Source organism: Mustela erminea, chromosome 14 (genome assembly GCF_009829155.1).
Source record: "Mustela erminea isolate mMusErm1 chromosome 14, mMusErm1.Pri, whole genome shotgun sequence".
NCBI classification, from domain to species: domain Eukaryota; kingdom Metazoa; phylum Chordata; class Mammalia; order Carnivora; family Mustelidae; genus Mustela; species Mustela erminea.
The window spans coordinates 82,084,110-82,098,620 of record NC_045627.1 but is presented as its reverse complement, the minus strand read 5'-3'; positions in this window follow the sequence as shown (position 1 = coordinate 82,098,620).

The following is a 14,511-nucleotide window of genomic DNA, read 5'->3' as shown; positions in this document are numbered from 1 at the left end:
ACTTATCATTTGGGTTGAGAAATTGGATAGGCATATATCTTTCCAAGTTGTTTTCTAGGATGACCACTGTATCTTGGCTTCCAGAATATGCATCTCTTGACAGTAATGCTTACGTTGTTAGCACTGATCTAACTTAACCATGTCTCTCAAACTTGCTCCCAAAGCTGGGACATGTCCCTGTTTCAGATCTGTGTGCTCAGCAGAACTGGGGTCAAGAGGCATCTCATTTTCCTCCTTGTCCTTGAAGTGGCAGAAAGAACATTGGGTTAGAAGTATGTTTTCTACCCTTAGGTTCTATTTCTGGAAACTCATGAAGGCAAAAAAAATCAGACCTGGGGTCTGTATTGGTTTTCTACAGCTGCCATAGCAAAGTGCCGTGAACAGGAAGTCAAACACAACAAAAATCTATTCTCTCACAGTTCAGGAGCTAGAAGCCCAAAATCAAGGGTTCAGCTGAGCTGGTTCCTTCTTGGGGCCTCTGAACAGAGTGTGAAATCTATTCTGTGTCTCCCTTCTGGGGGCTGCCAGAAATCCCTGGTGGCCTTGGCTCATGGAGGCATAATGCCAGCCTCTGCCTCCCTCTTCACATGGCATGTTTCCCCACCTGCCTCTGTGTCCAAAGGTCTCTCTTCCTCTAAGGACGCCCATCACTGAATTTGGGCCCACCTCCTCCCGCCTGACCTCATCTTTACTAATTAAACCAGCAAAGACTCTATTTCTAAAGAAGGTCCATTCATGGGTACCAGGGTTGGGACTTGCCCATGTCTTCTGGGAGGACCTAGTTCAAGCCGCTATAGGATCTGATTCACAAATCCATCCCCAGCACCAGCCACCCAAGCCATCTGCCTGCCTTTAGCAGATCATGGGGTCTCTAGGTCCATTTCCTCATCCATGGAATGAGAACACTTGACTAGGTGATCTAGTGTCATGCTCACTGGGGTATCGTCCTGTGCAGGGTGTTGTCACCCTTGTCGGCGTGGAGGGCAAATATCAGCCCAGAAGCGACTCGAGTTTTCAATGTGACCCTAACGTTCTTTTAACACTTCACTTCCAGCCTGGACAATATTGGCGAAGTGAGCCTCAACTGAAATCCATCCAATGCCAGGTCTTTGGATCCATGAGTGGGACTTTATCTCAGGCATGCAGGACACAACTTTGGAGGAGCTAGCCTCAATATTTACATTTCCCCCTTAACCTGGAGGGCTGAGACGAAAACCCCTAGTTTTCAGAAAGACATGCCAGGGTCCAGAAACTTACAGGTGTTCTAGGGTGGGGGCCCGGCCTCGCTGGCGTGCCCAGCAAGGAAGTCAAAGCTGAAAGCAAGAGCCCAGGCTCATGGCAACCCAGCGGCATTGTCACCCAAGTGTCCCCCGCTGCCCCCCGCCCACACTGCTGTTTCCCTCTGTACAGTGATGCTTGTTTCTTCAGGATTTTTTCTCATCACCCCATCTCCAGTCCCTCAAAAGACTTCCTTCCACACCATCGGTTTCTACCCCCATACCCCTCCCCAGCCTGTTACTCATCACGATGCTTCAATTATTCTAGGACCTGCTCCTGGGGCGCATGTGAGCCAGGCCTGCATGGGTGACATGTGGACCACACAAGGGCGACTGCTACATGGACGCTTTCTTTAAGGATCTCGGTGCACAGGTGAGACGTTAAGGCACAAGAGGCCAAGCGCAAGGATGAAGACATGCACAGGTAGGTGCTGAGTCTGAGCGACTAACCCAGCCCCGAGCCCAGGAGGACTTCCTGGGGGAGGAGATGGATGATTCAGAGGTACGGGGGAGTCATCAGTGATTTTGTTAGGAGGATGAGACTGTCCACCCAGAGGGGGAAACAAGCAGATGGGAGGCGGGAACAGCAAGCTGAGTGCTGTGTGCAGCTTGTCGTCAGAGGGTGACTCCTGTGCTTGGGCTCGCAGGTCATGAAAGCGGGGAGAGCCATGGACACTGCTTTCTGTCATGCTTCCTAAAGATGAAACTTCATCTTAAATCAACTTATAATGGGGAAAGCAGGGCAGGCTAACCCCAATCTGGGTGTGTTCCCCTCCTAACTCTGTGAAGTACGGGTACAGCAGGAAAGAGTTTAAAATACGTGTGGTGATTGGTCTTTCTAGGTCTGGAGACCCTCACTGAAAAGTGTCTGTTTGCTTCTGGATGTTACCCCGGGGAGGTTGGTGGGCAAGCTAGAGGCAGGCCTACAATGTGCCCCCCTGCTGGCTGCACGGACTTCAACGAGGGGCAGCCCATCGGCGGGGAGGGGTGTGGGTTGGGGAAACCGTCTCATCCTCCACCAGTCAAGAGTCCTCTTAAGGCCTTTTTTTGTCTGACAAGCCTGTGGGGGTCAAGTCTGTTCTTGACCTCATGCCCTGGGCAGTTAATCCCGTCTCTCCTTCCTTGAAGCCACCTTAGCTACTCTGTAGGGCTCTGCTCATCCCCATTCCGCCTCTGTGAACCACCCTCCAGGAGAAATTAATAAGCACACCCCGGAGCTGGTGTTCTCTTGGTATTTTGTTCATACTAATAATAATACCTCACTATGGGCAAGGCTACTTAGACTTTGTGCTTGACACAACTGTAGAGGGTACGATCGTTCTCTTGTATAATGCACCTGCAAAGCCTGTGAGCAAGAAGCTCTCAGTTCCGCCACTTTGGGGAGCGCGACTGGCTTGGCTGCCACACTCTGTGTCCACCATATTTGTGCTGCTGCTGTCAGCCATTGGCTGGCTGAGTGTGGCAGGGATACAGACTGAGAAGCGTGGGTCTCCTCTGCTAGGCAACATGGACTTCAGGGTATCCCACTAAATCTTTCTTAGAACTGCACACAGGCCAAAGCTCTTCCTGCCCAGCCTGCTTTCCTTCTATCCCCTCTCCTCGGGGGTGGGGGAGGGTAGCTACATGGTGATCTAGTGATTCTGCCCACCTCCTCCAGCTCCCCAGCTCCCAGGAACTTGCCAGCACTGCTAATCCCATTGTGTCTGCTTCTTAAGGCCCAAACCAACAGTCTCCCAGCAACCCCACTGAGAGGACTTTATCCCCACTGCCCTAAGGTAGAAACTGAGGCTCAGAGAGTTTTGAAATCAGGACTTCCTGGCCCTTCTTTCTGATCTCTCTACCTTGCTATGAGGTCCTATCTTCCCTGGGCACTGGTTCCTTTGGGGAGTTTTTCTTGTGTTTGTGTGTTGTTCCACCAGCCTCCATGATTCGTAGGGTCTTGGTCATGTTTGGAAGACCAGTTCCTAGCTCAGCACCCCACATAACAGATGTTAAACAATTGTTAGCTGCATGAATGTATCCAAATATCTATTTACTGAGGCTTTCTGGTCCCAGTTTCTACAAAGAGCCTTGCTTTGTCCCCCCTCCCTGCGGTGATAGCTCTGTCTTGGACCCCCATGCACTTACAATGCTCACCATAGCAGGGATTTCACTGTTCTCAAACAGCCCATGTGTTCTCTTCTTGGGTCTCCAAATAGAGGCATTCAGAGTCTAATCCTTGAAAGCAGAGACAGTATCTGCTTCTTTAGTATCCCACACACCCACCAGCATCTAGTAGGCATTTGATCAATACTTTTTGATCAACTTTAACTCATTAATTTTTAAACTTTCTTCCCATTTTCCCTCTGTCCTTACCCCCACCCTGATGTACTATTGGATTTCAAGGGTCTTTCAGGTTCTGGGATCTGTTCTGTTTTGGTTTTTCTTTATGCTCTAGGACGTACATTCTCAATGGGCGCAATATTGTCCTGAAAGTGGCAAAAGAGAGTTCTTGGAAAATGAAAAAAATCTAGTTTTTTTAATGTATAAAGCATAGATATATATTCTGTAATAAACAGATGTACAGTGTATCTATCATATTAAAATTTTATGGGAAAAAGATTCTGGAATAAGCCTGAGAAAAACCTTGTGGGGAGTGATTCAGGAAAAAAAACCTGCAAAAGTTCTTGGTGGGGAGGTGGGTGGGCTGGCGGGGCAAGAATGGGGAGAGAAAAAAAGACTGAGTAACGCAGGCCTGGGTAGGAGTTAGATGGGACCATGGTACAGGGGCTGTGTCTGTCTTGTCCACTAGAACGTTCCCTGAGAATCCCTCACAACCTATGGCAAAGGGTCCATAATCTTTATTAATTTACATTTATTAGGTGATTAATTTATTGATCTTTATTTATGACTGACAGAGCTGGGGAGACTTTTGGAAATTTTACTGCATTTGGTTCTACCTTGGAGTAGTCAATTAAAAAAAATGCCCATCGCCATTTTCCCTTTCCTTTTTTTTGTTCTTTTTTGGAAACTATTTCTTAGAGCAGTTTGATGTTCACAAGAGAATTGAGAAGAAGTACAGGTATGTCCTTTCTGCCCTCTGCCCCGACACAAGCACAACCTTCCACATGGTCAGTATCAGTGAGGAGAGTAGGACATTCGTTACAATGGATGACCGTACATTGACACATACTCAACGCTTGTAGTTTATATTAGGGTTCACTCTTGGCATTTAGACAAATGTATAATGACATGTATCCACCATCACAGTGTCATACAGGTTATTTTCTCTCTTCTGCCTGTCTATCCCTACCAGTCACCATCACCAAACCTTTGACAACCACTGACTTTCTTACTGTTTCTTTAATTTTGCTTTCCCCAGAATGTCATCAACTTGGAATCACACAGTATGTAGCCTTTTCAGATTGGCTTCTTTCACTGAGGATATGTATTTAAGGTTCCTCTATGTCTTTTCATGGCTTGACAGCTCATTTCTTTTTTTGTTTGTTTCTGTTTTCTGTTAAAGCTTATATAAGTTTTAAGCATACCATGTAATGATTCAGCAATTCTATGCATTAGCCAGTGTGCATCATGATGAGTGTACGCTTAATCCCCTTCACCTATTTAATCCACGCCCACCCATCTCCCTTCAGGCAACCACCACTTTGTTCTTTATATTTAAGAGTCCAGTTCCCCCCCCACTCTGGTTTTTCTCTTTTTTTTTTTTTTCTTAGTTTGTTTTGTTTCTTAAGTCCCACATATGAGTGAAATCATAGGGTCATCTCTTTTTAGTGCTAAATGATATTCCATTGTTTGGATGGACCACAATTTATTTTTCCCTTCCTTTACCAAAGGTTATGTTGGTTGCTTCCGAGTTTTGGCAATCCGTAATAATGCTGCTATAAACATTTATATTCAGGTTTTTGTGTGGGCAAAACTTTTCAGGTTGTTTAAGTAAAATACCAAGGAATATAACTGCTGAATTCTTATAATTTTATAAGAAACTGTTAAACTACTTCGCAAAGTAGATGTACCATTTTGTATTCCCACCAGCAATGAATGAGAGTTCCTGTTGCTCCACATCCTTGCCAGCATTTGCTCTTGTCAGTGTTCTGGATGTCGGCGGTTCTAATGGGTGTGTCGTGGTATCTCACTGTTTTAATTTGCAATTTCCCTGGTGACATGATGTGGAGCATCTTTTCATATGCTTGTTTGCCCTCCTGTATCTTTATCGATGAGGTGTCTGTTAACATCTTTGGCCCACGTTTTCATCAGGTTATTTTTTTTTTTCTTATTGTTGAGTTTTAAGTGTTCTTTGTAAATTTAAAATAACAGTTCTTTATCAGATGTGTCTTTTGTGAAAACTTTCAACCAGCCTGCAGCTTGTCTTCTAATTCTCTTGATATTGTCTTTTGTGAAGCAGACTCTAATTTTATGGAGGTCCAGCTTAACTATTTCTTTGGTAGATTAGGTCTTTCATATCCAAAAAGGCATCGCCATATGAAAGGTCCTCTATATTTTCTGCTACATTATGTTCTAGGAGTTCTATAGTTTTGTGTTTTACATTTAGGCCAAAGATCCATTTTGAGTTAATTTTTATGAAGTCTATAAGATTCATCTTTTCATGTGGACAGTGAGTTGTTCCAGAGCCATTTGTTAAAGACTATCTTTGTTCCTTTGTATTATTTTTACTTCTTGGTCAAAGATTAGTTGACTATATTTATGGAGGTTTATTTCTGGTCTCTCTACTCTGTTCTATTGATTTATTTGTCTATTCTTTCACTAACACCACACCATTTTTATTACTGTAGCTTTATAGTAAATCATGAAGTTGGGTAGCTCAGTACTCCAACATTGTTCCTCTCCATTATTGTGTTGGTTATCCTGAGTCTTTTGCCTCTATATAAAATAACTCTCTGGTCCTGAGTATGGCAACATGATTTGTTGCTTAAAAAGCCAACTTTTGAAATGAAATTATTTATTGATCATTCCTCCAAATTCAATGGCATGGTAGGAAATAGGCAGGATAAATAAAAGTCTATTTGTAGAGCTTAAAACTTACCCAAGCCTGCAAGGTCATTTGCTGGCACTTTCAGATTGCAGATCTAGAGCTCAGGACAGGATCCTTTTTATGCTGGAGTTCTCTGTCAGTCTGGAGTCTCTCAGGAGAATGGAACAAATCTAAGTATTCCAGGAATAAAGGTTTCAAGCTTGGAATTAAGATATATATGAGTATTGGAAGAGCTAGGGTTACAAAGTTCAGAAAAGTTGCTGTAGAAAATCAGGAAATCTGTAGCCAGAAGGTTGGAGAAGTAGGCACTAATGACCTCAAAAACTTCTAAGGAAACTGCTATGGTTCTTAAGAACTCTGCAGAAACTTCTACCAGCTGGCTTAATCTGCAGTGACAGAACGGGTGATTCACAAGCACTGGCTGAGAAGCAACTGTGGAGCTCAGATCTGCTCACATGTCTGCTGACACAATCTCCAGAGAAGAATGGCCTCTGCTCCTCACAGGTCTCATTGGCAAACCCTGACTTGGAACCACACCACAGGGGGATTCTGAGAACTATAGTTTCCCAATCCTTAGAAGGGTGTGGCAGGTGATACCATGTTGATAAAAGGCTATTCACTCCAGTTAGTCTCCAAGGGGGACTTTTACACCATTATTCTTTCTGGTGTAGTGATTACAGGCAAACTTGACTTAGAGAGAGCAGGTCTAGGAGCATCTCTTCCACAAGCTGTTTTCTCTTCCAGTGCCCTGGTCTCCCCTAAAAATTCTCCTTGCCTCCTTCCTTCTTAATCCTGTCACCAGGAGGCCCTCATCTACTTGCCTTGGGTTTTGCTTAATTCTTAGCTGTGGGATGATTCACTAAGTGGTTACTCATCTTTTTTTCTGAGAGGATGATTGGTGCCTTGCAGGGCACCTAGCATTGGTCACATAATAGGGCCTCAGTAAAGGTAAGTTCCTTTCTTCTCTGTACTAGGTATTTGATGGTTTTGTCTATCCATTACCCATTCATCCATCCGTGAGTCATAGTGGCTCCATTCATGTTGGGAATGATCCCTTGTATATTCCACAAACATGTATCCATGGGGTCTGGATAAGGCTGACCACTGCTTTGCTTCCTTTCTATCCACCCTTCCACCTGCTTCAGGAGTGGGTGTGTGACTTGGATTTGGCCAATCAATGTTTCCCATCCCTCTGGTCCTTATGAGTGGCTGAGGGATGGGCATGTGACTCAAACTGGTCCAGTGAGAGTCAGATCTGCAAATTGTATGGGAACTGTGGGAAAGAGAAGCCCACTCTCCCTTGGTGATTCACCTGGGTGATTGAGGTGATGAAATGTAAGCCTAGAGAGGCTGGAGGCCTCCTTGTCTTTAAGAATCAAGCATCTGCCTGAAATGCAGCCATCAGAGAAGTAGTGGAGTCTAGGGATGGAGAGTCCTGACAACTTTGTGGGGTCCCTACATTCAATTTAGTCTAAGGCTTCTGGACATTCATGCCCCTGGTGAAGGCCTCATTCTTGACTTTCAATCCACAGTGATTCTGGGTCCAAAAGGAAAACATTCTGGAGAACAAAAGAGAAGATTTCAGATCAAGAGTAATGCAACTACAGACTATTTCAGGAAAAAGAGCAGGGTCATGTTTAAAGTTGATTTAGACACAAACTACCAGATCTTGTGCTCTTCCCGAACCTTTCCAGAATCTTTCCAGAGTCTGTCCCTAAAATCTCTAAGCACCTTTTTGGCCTGCTTTAATAATATTTGCTTTACCTTAAACCCTGGAATTTAAGAAAAGTAACCTATGTTCAGTATTTTGGCTTTAATAATTAACAGTATACATATATGCCAGGAAATGATTCTATCTCTACTAAGACAGTATTGTGTATTGTCTCTGTTTCAGTGACTTTTACAAAAAATATGAGTCCTCATTAGTGTTTTATACATTATTTCAAACAAAATATATTTCAGTTGTGGAAGGCTATAGTAATCTTGGTGATTTGACCTGTGAATATAATTGTCATGTATTACAGTGTTTTAATTGAAGTGCTGATTTCAAATAACAGTCGTATAAATGAATTTTTAGGATTCAGGTTTGGGGAATTACTTATTTCTCTAACTTAGCATTTTTTTCACAGAGGACTTAATATATGCATGCTATGTACTAAAAAATGCAAGTTCAATGTTGAAAAAAATCTTATGCAGAAAAGCCAAAATGAACATGCTTTTGAGCTGTAATAATAGAAGCCCAGTGTTGGGTTGAGAGAGGTGAACCTCTGTACAGGTCAGACCACACAGAGCAGTGTAGGATAGGGTCAACCACGTGGTCAAGCCACTACAAGGAGCTCTGCCATGGGGCCCAATTCTAAGGACTTTGATAAGGAGGAAGAGTCTGGAGGAGAGTGGTGGGATCCTGGGAGATCCTGGGACATAGGAAACCCCAACAGATAGTCAAAGGATCCAGGAATGTTTAGTCTGGAACATGTAGGGCTTGAAGAGAGCACATGGTCATTCTGTAGGTGGTGGGTCTGCTCCCTCTGTGTGGTTCTGAGGGCTGAACCAATCCAGTGAATGGAAGGCGAAGGAAGACAGAGTATCAGTGTCTGGGGACGGGCACAGCTGGAGGCATTTGCCTGACCTGGATGGCTATCAGGAGATTTGGCTGGCAGAGCAGTTAAGAGCTGTTGCTCTGGGGTTAGATGCCTTGGTTAAGATCCTGCTTAACGGTTGTGTGACCCTGACAGGTCTTCATTTGGAAATTAGAACAATGTTAGTACCTTCCCCATAGGAATGGTTACAGGAAGTTAATTAAGATGAATGTGAAAGTTTGCAAGATTATGGGTGAGGATGTACATAACAGATTGCCAAGCATACTAAGTACAGTTGTCTAATTAGTTGTTTGTTGACTGACTGAGGAATGAATGAAAGGAATGGATCATTCCTAATGTCTCATCCACCTGTGATTCTGGTGCCTCATCAAGAATAGCAGCAGTTAGGAGAACCTGGGGGGCTTTGTTGGTTAAGTGTCTGCCTTTGGCACAGGTCATGGTCTCAGGGTCCTGGGATGGAGCCCTAAGTTGGACTCCCTGCTCAGCGGGGAACCTGCTTCTCCTTCTCCCTCACTGCTCTCCCCGGCTCGTGCTCTCTCTCTTTCTCTCTCAACTAACTAAATAAAATATTTTAAAAATAGCATTCAAAAAAAAATTTAAAAATAGCATTTTCTTTTTTGCGGATAGACATCAATTCCATATTTGTGGGTTTTAATATATCTTATATATATTAGATATATGTCATTTGTATTTATATACAACATATAGAAATTATAAATATATAAATATGTAAATTAATGCTATATGAAATAATTTATAAATTATTATAGATTTATATATATTATGTATATTTATATTAATATGTTTACAGTTTAAAAGCATAGACAATCAAAAGGCAGGAAAGAAAAACACCCATGATGATCTCATCTACCATAAATAACCACTAACATTTCCTTTGATTCTCTTTCCAAGTTTTTGTTTACATAGTTGGATCCCACGATATGCAGATTTTGTTTCCTATATAGGTTTTTTTTTGGCGAAACATTACATGGCAGTTTGATTACTTTGGGTGTTTGTTTACTCATTTACTCCTTCAATCTTGAGCATCCACGGAGCACCTACAACGTGTTCAGATCCAGAAATACAGAGATGAACAGACGACGGTCCTTGGCCTCCCTTGGCCAAGCCAGGTGCTAGCCGTTGAGTTAATACGAGTGAATAATGGGATATTAAGCAATTAAAACCCCTGTTTTTACCATTTGCATTGAAACGCTTGCCTCAAATGTGTATCATCAACAGTTACCGTGTTTCTTTTTACCCTTGGAGTAGAAAATCTTCCCCAAATAATCAGTTCCTTTGCCTTTAACAATGCTTGTCTCCCTGTTGTAACCACCCGATTGCTGGGAGTTGCCAATGCACACACCGAGCTAGGAGACACGTTCCCAGACGATGCTTAATTAAATCCTTTAATTATTAGCCACTCACCACATTTGCATCATTCCCTAGTGCTTAGCCGCAGAATCACTTAGGAGGAGAAGCCAGCCTGCTGTCTGTCCAAATTACTGCCTCATTTAGAATTTTATCAGATTCAGGAAAGTTGGAATTCTGAACATTTTTTTTTTTTAAACTCACCAGCATTTAGCTTTGTGCTAAGCAAGTCTTTACACTTTGAAAATGCCCTTTATCCAAATCGATAAGTTAAGCCCAGACTTCAAGATGTACCCAAATATAGATTAGCTTAATCAAAGTCATTGATGAGAGTAGCATTACCAAAGGGAACTGGAAAGTGATGTTTTTTTATAGCTTTATTTGCAGAACAAACCCTGCCACTGTAGAACGTCATGCATTGTGTGTGTGTGTGTGTGTGTGTGTGTGAGTGTGTGTGACTCGAGCTGTAAAGGCAGTTACAGGGGGAAAGAGAAATAGTGAAATATGAGTGGAGTTTCTGCTTGACCGCGGGTTAACTGATGACCTGTCATTCCCCTTGTCTGGGTCTCAGACTTCCAATCTCTTACACAGTCCCGCACCCTGGGGATGGTGCAAGGATGAGGGGAGGCAGGAGAAAGGGTAGAACCTTCCAGCTCTAAGGAAAATGGAGAAGGGGAGGGCTGAGTTGGCAAGAAGTATGGGGGCCACAAGTGGACTAGAACTCTCGACATACTGCTTGTGAGGAAAAACAGCAGTGCTAACCATGCGCCTCGGTTCATAACTTGCTTTTGATGCCGATTTTATCTTTGGCCCTGACACAGGGTTGGGAGGCAGGATTGATGTTAAACTCCATATTACAAATGAGAAGACATCCTCAGAGTGCCTGAGATAAACACCGACTCCTCCCCAAAGCACGTGCCCTCGATGAAATGTTTCAAAGCAGGCGGCAAAGCCGAGCTGGTCAGCCAGATGCTCGGTCCTCTTCCTGCCCATCGGGAATCAGGAGGCTGAGCCCTGGTGCTGGGCTGCTGTAAGTTCTGTTCTTTCTCTTGGGGGGAAGTGCCTTCAGTCCTCCCCTCTCGGAGTCCTCCGATGTTGGTAGGCACACCACCAATGGCTGCCTTAGACACCTGAGGACACCATAAAACAGGTGAAGCAAAAATTCTTTCATGGAAGCAGAGAAGGTATTTGGCAATCTGAAGAACAAATATGGTCAAGACTTTCATTGCGCAGATACTCCACTGGTGTTCTAGTCTCTGGCGCCTCCTTTGACTGTCATATCTAAAACAGCCAAGTCCTTCCCTCCTGTCACTGACATCTATCCGGGTCCTCTCCCTGTCCTGGCATAATCTTCCTCCTGAGCCCCTGCTACCATCTACCCAACTAGAAGACTTTTGGTCTGTTTGTTTATCATCTCACTCTTCCCCATCCCCCCTTTCCAGAAGGCAAGCTCAAGGAGGCTGGGCTCCGCTGTGTTCCCACAGCCCTAGCATAGTGCCTGTGGCATGGTAGGTGCTCAGTAAATATTTATTGAATAAATAAATGAATGTGAGCAACTCCTAGAATCCTCTGAAGTTTGTAGTGATGGAATCTGCCATAAAGACTCTTCATTTATATAAAAAGACTTAATTAGGGATGATTCTTCTCTGGATAAGATGATGTGAGAGAATTTGCCCAGGCTTGTTTTAAGTCCTATTTAGAAAAATGACTTTTCATGTGCACTCTTCTGTGGCAGGTATTGTTCTGGGCACCTGGGATTTAAAACAAAAACATAACAAAACAATATAGTGAATGGGACGTGACTCTACCCCCAGACTATGGGTGGGAGAGATTAGCAAGCAGATCATTAGAGTAGAATGTGAGATGATTGGCTTGTTCAGGCCGCTGAGGGAGTCTGGGAAGGGAAGCAAATAACTTACCCAGACGAGTTGGGAAAAGTTTTAGAGAGGGGATAAAGAGGAGAACTGAAGACATTCCGAAGAAGAAAAGAAAGTACGAAGGCAAGGCGTGATTAAAAGAGCAGGATGGCTATGCTTGGCTGTGCGGGTTGTGCACTGCAAAATTCCAGGTGTGTGAGGAGGGGTGGGCAGGGGTATTCATATTGTAGTCTATGTGCAATGAGGTAGCCCTATGAAAGGACCAGGCAAGTTCAGAGAATGGAGAGAAATGCAGGGAAGCTGGGAGGTGAATTTAATGGAAATAAAGGAAATGAAAGGTAAGATGGGAGGCAAAGTCAGAGTGAGAGGAACCTTGCAAGCAAGGCAAGGCACTTGAAGTTTTTTCTCTAGGCCACTGAAGGCTAACGGCACAGAAACCTCAGATAAGAATGCTCAGTGTAGCATGTTCCGTTCTGGGTATGATAATGAGGATGGAGTGTGTACACGATCCAAGATCTTCTCATGGAAACAGGCCCCTTTTCCCTCTCCTGAGTGATTCCGAGCAAAGGAAAGCCACAGAGTTCAGCTGTGGAGCAGATGACTTGCAGGCAGAGGCGGCAGGAAGTTCAGAGACCTGTAGTTCTGAGGGTCTTCTCCCCACTGATGGAGCCCCTGGAGGAACCGTCATCAGGAGTCATCAGGAGTGGTCCACAGCCCGAGTCTGGAGTCCCATGGCTGGTGGGTCACAGGAGTAGGTGCCTCCGGGAGCAGGGGCAGTCCCTCTTTAGGGTCTCTGGTTGCCCTGAGACTAGAACTCAAGCCTAAAAGTCGGAGGTAGGGCTCTCAGAGCCCTAGGAATTGGTCAGCGGGTTTTAGGACTGGCGTTCCTTGGTAGCCTGTTGGCTTACACGCATTCATTCTCTCTTCGGAACCACCCCACTAACCACGTAGATCTGACTTCCTGTTCTCAAAATTCTTGTTCTTCTATTTTGTGGAAACCTCTGGCCCCTTCAGCCTCTGTATTTGCCATTCTCATGTCTCCTCTTGCTTCCTTCCTCCGATGTTGTTGTTCTGTCCTGGATATCTTTCTCTTCTCGCTTCGTGTCCTTTCCCTGACTTCTCTCACCCCCCGGATCTGTTCACGTAGGAGTCACTCCTGACTCCCAGGGTCTCTTGCGCCTGAGGTCAGGCCCCTTTAAACAACCATCTTGACCTCCTTGACCTCTCCGTCTGGATGCCCCCCAGCCCCAGCCGCATCAAACCTAGCAGGACACCAGCCGTCCCATAGGCAGAACCCGTTTCCCCTTGCAAACCTGGACCTTTTCCTGGGTCCCCGCTCTGTGAACCAGCCACCAGTCAACCAAGACTCAGAGCCAGAAACCTGTGGTCAATCCTGACTCCTCCCTCCCCTGAGCCCACGTTGTTGGAGCCAGTGGCTTATCAAGGTCTGGACTAGCTCTGCCTCTGGTCTCTCACGTCTGTCCAGCCTTCCCCAAATCCCTGCTCCAGGGTCCTCTTTCCTGGCCTGGGTTTTGGTGATGGCCTCCAAAGAACTTCTCTTGCCTTCACCTAAGCCTTCCTCAATGAGCTGCTCGAGTTGCCTCTTTAAAGCACTAGACCTTTCTGGCCCCTCTGGCTACCGTGGCTCGGGAGCCTTCAGGAGCGCAGCCCGGCAGGCCCTCCTCGGGCCCTGCTTCCCCAGCCGGCCTCACACCGGGCCCTCAAGCTCCCACTCTGGGCCCACATGCCGTCCGCTCCCTCTTCAGTCCCTCAGAAGGGCAGGCAGGTGTGCTCCCCACTAGGTCTCTGACTGGTGGCTCCCTCGACTTGGACTGTGTTTTCGGCAATACTCCCAAAGGCCCGTTGCTGCTTCCCTCCAGTGAGGAATCCTCCTAAGAGTCCTGAGAGTGGGAGCTCGTCACCCCCACTGGCCTGACTCCAGGGGCCTCCCCCCGAGACTCACAAACTCATCAAGAACACAGATACTGTCCTATTCAATTTTGTGGGGCGTATTTTTGGCAGGCCATTCAATAAAAACTGAACGCATAAGTGTGTCATTTTCTTGTTTGGAAGCCAGATTTGTAGATAAACTCGGGCAGATGATGCCTTGCCTCTAGACAGCAGCCTCCTTATGGAAATTGATTGAATTCAAGACTTTCTCTCCTCCGCCCAGCGCTGACTGTGTATGAATTGATTCAATAGGGTTCTGTTATCCAAGATAAAGAAGTGCTTGGCATACATGCTACTTTTTTTCTTTGAAAGATTTAGAATCTTCAATTGCAATTTAAATTTATATGTATTTAAAGTAAACACCATGGCAGCTGGTGGGAAAAGGCAAAAACCTTGAAGAGGCAGTAGCTTGTTTTTAAATTAAAGCATATCACATGACTTCATTCTTC